Source organism: Triticum aestivum, chromosome 2D (assembly GCF_018294505.1).
Source record: "Triticum aestivum cultivar Chinese Spring chromosome 2D, IWGSC CS RefSeq v2.1, whole genome shotgun sequence".
NCBI lineage: Eukaryota > Viridiplantae > Streptophyta > Magnoliopsida > Poales > Poaceae > Triticum > Triticum aestivum.
Genome location: NC_057799.1, coordinates 339,750,824 through 339,760,625, shown reverse-complemented (window position 1 = coordinate 339,760,625; position 9,802 = coordinate 339,750,824).

Below are 9,802 nucleotides of genomic sequence, written 5' to 3'. Positions count from 1 at the left end.
ACACGGCATGAACCGACTTGGACAGTGGCGCCGGCTCCTGGTTGGAAGCTACGCCCATCGTCTGATTGTCGTCGCTCAGCTCGGCGAGCTAGCTGGCGAGCCAGCATGTCCGGCTGCTGGACTGACCCGCTACCAAGCACGAGTCTGACTGCCTTGGCCCACCCAGACCGCCTCCCTCGCCCACGCGCACTTTTTGCCCGAAACAGTCAACGCCGCCCGCCCCGCTTCCCAGTGCAGGCGATTGCTCCACCTTCAAACGACACAAGTGTCGTCCGTCCGTCCTTCTGCTGCCCACATTAATGATACGCGGTTGCCGAGGCGGCTACTCTGGCGCCACATGCCTGTCCCTCCACCGCCCACCATTGCAATATAAACTGCTGCGCCGGCCATAGCCGTAGTCATCCGCATCCGTTCCCTTTCTCCTGTACACACCACTACTGCCCACCATGGCTTCCTCGCGCTCTTCGGGACGGGCGGACGACGGACCACGAGGAGATGGCAGCCATTGCTGCCGACTGGCTGGCCGGTAGGCAGCCGGTGGACGACGACATCCCAATGGAGAACATGGTAGTCGACGATCCAGCGCCAACCCCCACCTCCGCGCCATCCTCGCCGGTGCATTGCACCATGACCATCGGCGAGGCCCGTGCCCAATATATGGACACGGTGAGGCGCAAGCGTGAGGAGCAGTCCCGGGAGGCGTAGACCGACGCCGCCTACAACCACCATCTCCTCCAGGAGCACCTGTAGGCGGAGGAGCAGATCACCGCGGAGTGGGCGGAGCAGGAGGCGCTGCGCGACTCGTACCGCTCCGCCCACGAGGGCCGCCTCAAGCGGTGGCGGTACCGCATGCGGGTGGCGGAGGCTGCGGCCGCCTACAAAGAGGGCGATGAAGCGGGCGAGGCGCTGTTTGGCGAGACCGAGGACGAGGCAGAGGACAATGCCGGCTCCGACGAGTCCCCGCTCCGCTGGCGTCGACGAGGCCCTGCTCCGCTGAGGCCCCACGGCGCCAACAACGAGGCAGAGGACGCCGCCGACTCTGTCGACGCCCCACCCTGCCGGCAACGAGGGGGGATTTCCCCCGCTCCGCTGAGGCGCCGCCCGCCGGCAACAAGACATAGGACATCGCTAGCTCCGCCGAGGCCCCACCCCGCTGCCAACAAGGCCGCGCCACATAGAAAACGAGGAAGAGTAGAACACTGTAGGTCGCCACCGCTCGGGTCCAAGTAAGGCCACCGCTGCTACCCTCCGGTTGCTGGCACTGAGCTGTACATCATGGAGCAATTCTATGATTACAGGATGATTGAAGAGCGCTCCGTGGTTGAGCAAGCTCATGAGATACAGTCATTTGCTAGAGAACTTGAGCACTTCAGTTGTATGCTACCTGTAGCGACCCGACCTCAGACGGTCAATTCTCTGTGCTTAAGTGTCATCCCTGGATCGGTATGCTGACACACACAGTACTCGAGGATTTATAACAGAGGAAAATCACATGTATAAAGTAACGTAAATACTATTACCTCAATCCAAATAGCGGAAGTAACAACAAGGTTGTAGATTCCCATCAACACCAACGGCAAAGTTGAGTGTAGAAATCGTAACCCTAACGTATCACTTACTCGTCGTAAGAATCCTGCAACATGAGACGTTGCAGCCACAAAGGGTCAGTACATTGAATGTACTGGCAAATTCACACCATAGGATAATGATGAATAATAACTATCACTACATGCATATATGGCTGGTGGAAAACCTCTATGGTTATAATGTTTTTGCGAAAAGCCAATTTTCCCTACTGCAAAGGAATATATTTTATTTAACTACAAAGTTTGTTGAAAACATTGAGAAGGTAAATCCCCATCTCAATCCCAATTAAAAGTAATCATTAACAACCCAACAAATTAATTATAGAGTGATGAGATACAATAGGATAATCCAAGTACTAGATACTCAAGATGTCCATAACCGGGGACACGACTAATCATGATTAGTTTGTGCACTCTGCAGAGGTTTGCGCACTTTTCCTCACAAGACTCGATCTCCTCCGTTGGATTTCTCGCACTACATGGTGTTTGAGAAATGGATGACCGAGACACGGTCTTTCAGAAGCATTAACTCTTTACTCCGGGTGGACAGTTACACCTACTTTCCCTCTACATCTGCTAGCCCACGATTGAAAGAGGTCACACGACATACTCAACTATGCCAGAGCCCATAATGGCTTGTGGCTGCACACAGAAGTTTCTAGCATGAATAATCTTATGATCCCTTTGAGCCTGGGTGGCGGACCAAATGGACAGCACTGGTCTATCCCCAGGTGCCCGCAACCAATCCACCCAGATGTGTATTAAAGTAGCCACCTTAAGTTGAACCATTAAGTAAACAATCTCACATCTGTCATGGAATAAACTCAAACCCAATCCACGTCTACGAGCATAGCATGGCAACATAAGCATAATGTAATAGTAACTCCCAAGGTTTGAATGCAGGGTAATAGGTTCCTACCTCATCAACTACTTCCCAATACCCACATGTTATCAATCCTACTCATGCAATGTTTGACACTGAAACTAATGCATAAAAACTGGGTATGAAAGGGATATGATCAAAGTGTGAACTTGCCTGTACGGCTGATGAAGATGATTCGGACTCAAAACTCTTGATAGCTCTACTCGTCACACTCCGGTCAATCTATCGTAAGCAAGCAATAGTAACCACACATAAGCAATCACTCAAAAGATCGGAAAGATCGAAGAAAACAATTCGGAAAACTTTGAAAACAAGCGAACAACTCTTGCAACAGAAAACAATTTCTAACAGTACCAAAAATAGGTGAATTTCCCCTTATCATAAAGTTTAGGTCAAGAGCTTTGATTTGCAAAAAGAATCAATTAAAATGGAGTTATAAAACTCAAGTTATGAACAAAAGAAGTTTGAACTTAAATCTATTTGAAATCAAATTTTAAATTTTCAAAAACCTGTTTAAGTTGTTTAAATGGATAGAGGGAGTCATAACGAAGAAGTGGGCGTTGGTTTCGTTGGATTTGGATAAATGAGCGAAAAGTTACGAAGGTTTAAAGAACAGGGACTAATCTGTAGAGAAAATAATCACAGATAGGTCCCTCACCGAAAATAAAAGAAAAAGAAAAAATCTATCTAACGAATGCTCGTTTCAGAACGCTAACGAACGAAAACTATTCACTGCTGAACCTAATCTAATGAACGTTCGCTAAATAGCTGATAAAAAACAGGTTTTATAAAAAACGAAGGGAGAACCGGTTGGTTTTATTACCGGTTCGGGCGGTTCGACGAAACCGTCGGGTCGGCGAAACCCGGCGGGATCCGGTGGCTAGGGCACCTCCGATGAGTCCGGCGAACGGCGGCGGACGGCTCTGGCGAGCGGGGCATCTGCGGCGTCGGCGGTGGCGGTGGCGAGCGGCGCGGGCGGCGGCGCTTGCAACGGCGGGGGCGCAGTGCGGCAGCGGGCGGCGCGGCTCGAGCGGGACGGTGGCGCAGGCGGCGGCGCCGGGAAGGGCGGCGCGGCCCGGCGGTTGAGGGGAGGAGGAGGAGGTCCGGGCCTCGCCATTTATAGGCGGGGAGGCGTGGGGAAGGGGCACTGCGGTGAGGGGAATCTGGGCGGCGTACGGCAGTGACGATGCCGTGCGGGCGGCGGAGTCTGGTCGGGAGGAGGAAGGCGGTGCAGGCACGGGCTGTTGGGCCGCGGCCTGGCTTGGGCGCTGGGCTGGGCCAATAAGCGGCGGAGAGAGAAAGGGGAGAGAGAGAGCAGTGCTGGGCTTCGGCCGGGCACTGTTCGAAGAGTTTTTTTAAACATTTTTCTAGACAAAGAAAAATAATAAATAAAAATATTATATAGGCATATAATATATCAAAATTTTCAGAAAAAGATTTTCTACAACGTGAACATTTTTTAGCATCAAATAAAATCCATAAAAATTCATATAAAGCAAAGAGTGCTACTGTTGCAATAAAACCTCCTAAAAATCATTTTAAAAATACCAAAATGATTTCAAATTTATTTCTCTCCAATTTTCTATTGTAGGGAATCATGTTACCCTATTTTCCATATATTTTATTTTTTGGAGAAAAATAATTTGAATAAAATCAAATAACTCCAAATTGAAAATAATTTCAAAAGGACTTTGAATTTGATCCTTTTAAACTTCCAACTCATATTTCATATGTTTTGAAGAAGTCATTTTATCTTCTCTCATGAAAATCATTGAGTTGCTTAAAGTTCTAAATTTGAAATATTTTCAAATGAAATTCAAATGTTTTAAAAAACCCTTTTCATTTAAATAAATGGAAGAAGTCATGTCATCTTCTCTCAAGGGTTTTGTGATGAAAAGATTTTGAATTCACGGAGATCATAAATGCAAAAATGAAAGTTTGGGAAAGTCCTTTTATTCCCACTCATTTAACTTTCAAAGAGTTTTGAATTTCACTCAATTTCACACAATCAATCAAACAATCAATCAAATCTATCTATTTAATATAACATTCCAAAATTTAGAATTTTGGGATGTTACAAACCTACCACCCTTAAAATGAATCTCATCCTCGAGATTCGGAGAGGCTAGAAAGAAATAGGTTAGGTTCGAGTTCTTCTCAAAATCCATCGATCGTCTCAGGGGTCTGGGGTGCTACCACCCTTAGAAACATCGTTACGGTCCCATCAATACTCATATACTCCATCCTTATTGTTGACAGGGCCGGTCTTCTCAGATCTTCAGTATAATTCCTTCTCTGGCTCTTCCGGTAGTGGCATAACCCTTACCTCAATTCTTGTGTCCTTTTATCTTGGTAAGGTCCTTCTGTGACTGGGTCTTCTTAGCTGACGGGTCAGGCGCCAATACTAAACAACCATCGATATCTCCTGGCGGTCAGCAATTTATGGTTTCTCCTGCAGGAAATGGGTCTGGGTTGAACCTCACCGTATATCCTACGATTGCCAAAAGCTGCCTTGTACAAGGGGAAAATACTTATACCATTCTAAGGTTCAAACAAGGTTTTGATCGTCGTCTCTCTACTATAGGCAAGTCACTCAGATTTACCGCACATAGCAAGGCGAATAATAAGAGTAAGTCGGTATGGTGATCAATCCATCCCGCACCCAAATCATTACCTCGTACCTGGTATAGCGAATCTCGCATCCCAACACTCGGTCATCCTCTCAAGCATTGCAGAATTTCTCTTGTCAACGAACTAAGTTCGGATAAATCCATGGATTCTGCAAGCCAAACAAACATCTATCGTTCCTTCGCCACTCTCAGGTTTTGCGTAACTCTTATAAATTTGTCGGTGGGTAAGGTCGTAATCTCTTCTTCCAGGGTTTTTCCTTCAGCAAGAGTGTGCTTGCTTCTTGGCAGGTCCTGGGGCCTGTGGGTTATGGCCCATCTCATCACTTATAAACCTTGAACTCATCATCGGGCAACTGCTCGTTATTTCAAAATCCAGCTTCCTAGCATTCTTAAATCCATCCATTTGTACTGTCTCCCTTCCTTCTATTGGCACCAAACTAAAACATGATTACTCCGACTCATCATGGAGTTACAATTGCTCCATATTACCTCCTTTATATCCAATAGTACTTCATCCCTTCATAATCTTGGGGTATCCCACATATCGAGACAAAACTCGTACTTATTTTGTCTGAAGTCCACTCCATGGAATATCATTATCCTTTCCAAGGGTCAAATCTCCTCACAGGGTACTACCACCCTTGAAATGCACAAATTCATCTATAGACCATATTTCTCATATCCTCAAAAATGGTCAAAATATTTCTTCATAGAGTAACAACTCATAAAGATTCGGCATATGAAATCATGACACAAGAACATTATTGATTTCATGAATTCATTACAATACCTCAAACTTCCATTCCATAACTCACTCCATATTCCCCAAAAAAATGCTTCCTACTACGCTTATTACCAATATTAAATTATCAACTACTTAGCTCCAGCTTTCATCTTGTCGGGACATTTATTAGCATAATGTCCTGTTTCCCTGCAGCGTAAAAAAATAACTCCCGATAAGTGTTTAGGCTTCTTGGGGATGGTGTCCACCCTTTGGGCTCTTGGCTTCCTCTTTTGACATTTATCGGCGTATTTCTTCTTTTGACATTTATAGGCGTAATGACCTAAATCCTTGCACCTACAACAGGTGATATGACTCAGATCCTTCTCTGCAGAAATTGAGTTGTTCCTGGAATCCAATCTATTTATCTTCCTGGACTTTTCCGTGCCAATCAGGGCTTCTATTTCCTGTGGGTCATATTCTACATCCACTGTCGGGAATGATACTAGATCTCCCTTCAGACAATTCTGGGAAAAGTGTCCTTCTTCTCCACACAAATAGCAAGACTTGGTGCAGGGTTTAACTGGGTCCTCTTCGGGTGTGTCCTCCACCTCTTCCTTCATCACAGGTTCTTCTAAAATTTCCATAATGGATCCTTTCATTTCTTCTTTCTTCTGCTGGATGGTTCTTTGTACCATGGGGTAAATGTGACACTGAGCAGGGTAGTGGGTAGTCCCTTCACACAAGAAACAAGTGATCTGCCTAGTTGGGCATTCTTCAGTTGGGTGACTCCCTTCACAATTAGGGCATTCATCCTTGTGTTCTTTATGGGCGTGTCCCATTTCTCCACAAATCTTACATGCACAAGGCTTCTTCTCTTTAGGTTCACATGGCTTTCGGGTAAGACGGGACCTCAGTAAAATCATCTTGAATTCATCCCAAGCATTGGTTCCACTCCATCCTTGTATGGATTGATGTACCTCTCGCCATTTTGCAACACCTTGTGTGATCTTTCGTAGGGTGTATGGAACCATATACTCTCCTTCAATACCATGCTCCTTCATGCGATCTTCCATGTTCCGTATCCAGTGTGCTACCTCCGGTTGTGTCATGAATCTCGGAAATACTTGTCCATCTCCATTCGTCATCCTTTGGGATCCAAGGGTTTTTGGGGTGAGATAAGAGAGATCAAGAGGGATGCACACAATACAAACAATAATTTTGAAAAGACAGGTTTTATTTGTGGCTGTCGGAAAAACATCAAACAAATCACAGCTCACGATGGTCACATCTAACGTAGGTATAGAACAGGGGTTTGGTCTTCTAAAGGTCAATAAATCCTCAAAGTCATCAAACTCTTCAAGTCATGATCATGTCTCCGATGGGCTTCTTCCGATCGTGCTTGTCCTTCTCAAGCTCTTTTGCCAGATCATCTCTGTTGACGCGAAGTCTCTCGTGACGTCCTTCAATATTTTGGAGTTGTGTTCCAAACTTCTTGGTTTCAACATCATTGGCATGAACCCTAGTCCTATTATCCTCCAGTTCTTGACGAATCTCCGGTATCTCGAGGTTTTGTTACTCCAGCTTGGCTACTTCAGCTTCTGGGTCCTAAGTTCTTCACAAAATACTTTCTCGTCAAATACGGCTTCCTGCAGGTCCATCTTAAAATTCTTGATGTACTACTCCATATCCTGGTGATGCACCAACTAAGGTTAAAACTGCATCCTTTGCTGATAGATGCTCCATCAGCCTTCTACCATCCAATCCTTCCGAAGATATGCATTCTTAACTCAGCCCGGTGACAATAGCATAAGCGGGTGATAACATAATGGATAGCCGTGTTTATGCCCATGTCATTGCCATGAGCTATCATTCCATAGTGAATATCTCCAGCCTTAGGGTTTTCTTGACAAAACTCGAGTTCTAATGTTCCATGTTCCTATCTTTCTCCGACACACCTTGATCTCAAGTATTGACAGCTTCCATAGTCTGTCAAGTTCCATAAGGGTAGCCTTCCTAGGTCATACAAATCTGGGAAATCTTCAGAGCCTTCCAATTCTCCTAGTCTTCGGAGCCATCAACCGTTGTAGTTTCCATTATTATAATGCTCGGTAAAATCCTCTTCATTCCGAAGTGGTCTTAGCTGTCCGATATCTTGTACTTCTTGGAGTGGTCTCATCAGTCGAATCTTCGTGTGGTCAAAAAGGGAAAGGGGTATGGTCTCACTAAAAGGGAATATTTGAATAAGCTCAGAAGAGATGAGGGGTAAAAGATCTTTTTGAAAGTGAAGTCTATAGAGAAAATCTTTCCTATGGGCTTGCTAGTTTCTAGGGGCTACGTCCTACAGTCAACATGTGCTCTGATACCATCTTGTAGCGACCCGACCTCAGACGGTCAAGTCTCTGTGCTTAAATGTCATCCCTGGATCGGTATGCTGACACACACAGTACTCGAGGATTTATAACAGAGGTAAATCACATGTATAAAGTAACGTAAATACTATTACCTCAATCCAAATAGCGGAAGTAACAACAAGGTTGTAGATTCCCATCAACACCAACGGCAAAGTTGAGTGTAGAAATCGTAACCCTAACGTATCACTTACTCGTCGTAAGAATCCTGCAACATGAGACGTTGCAGCCACAAAGGGTCAGTACATTGAATGTACTGGCAAATTCACACCATAGGATAATGATGAATAATAACTATCACTACATGCATATATGGCTGGTGGAAAAGCTCTATGGTTATAATGTTTTTGCGAAAAGCCAATTTTCCCTACTGCAAAGGAATATATTTTATTTAACTACAAAGTTTGTTGAAAACATTGAGAAGGTCAATCCCCATCTCAATCCCAATTAAAAGTAATCATTAACAACCCAACAAATTAATTATAGAGTGATGAGATACAATAGGATAATCCAAGTACTAGATACTCAAGATGTCCATAACCAGGGACACGACTAATCATGATTAGTTTGTACACTCTGCAGAGGTTTGCGCACTTTTCCCCACAAGACTCAATCTCCTCCGTTGGATTTCTCGCACTACATGGTGTTTGAGAAACGGATGACCAAGACACAGTCTTTCAGAAGCATTAACTCTTTACTCCGGGTGGACAGTTACACCTACTTTCCCTCTACATCTGCTAGCCCACCACTCAAAGAGGTCACACAACATACTCAACTATGCCAGAGCCCATAATGGCTTGTGGCTGCACACAGAAGTTTCTAGCATGAATAATCTTATGATCCCTTTGAGCCTAGGTGGCGAACCAAATGGACAGCACTGGTCTATCCCCAGGTGCCCGCAACCAATCCACCCAGATGTGTATTAAAGTAGCCACCTTAAGTCGAACCATTAAGTAAACAATCTCACATCTGTCATGGAATACACTCAAACCCAATCCACGTCTACGAGCATAGCATGGCAATATTAAGCATAAGGTAATAGTAACTCCCAAGGAATGCAGGGCAATAGGTTCCTACCTCATCAACTACTTCCCAATACCCACATGTTATCAATCCTACTCATGCAATGTTTGATGGTGAAACTAATGCATAAAAACTGGCTATGAAAGGGATATGATCAAAGTGTGAACTTGCCTGTATGGTTGATGAAGATGATTCGGACTCAAAACTCTTGATAGCTCTACTCATCACACTCCGGTCAATCTATCGTAAGCAAGCAATAGTAACCACACATAACCAATCACTCAAAAGATCGGAAAGATCGAAGAAAACAATTCGGAAAACTTCGAAAACAAGCGAACAACTCTTGCAACAGAAAACAATTTCTAACAGTACCAAAATTATGTGAATTTGGCCTTATCAGAAAGTTTAGGTCAAGAGCTTCGATTTGCAAAAAGATTCAATTAAAACGGATTTATAAAACTCAAGTTATGAACAAAAGAAGTTTGAATTCAAATCTGTTTGAAATCAAATTTTAAATTTTCAAAAACATGTTTAAGTTGTTTAACTGG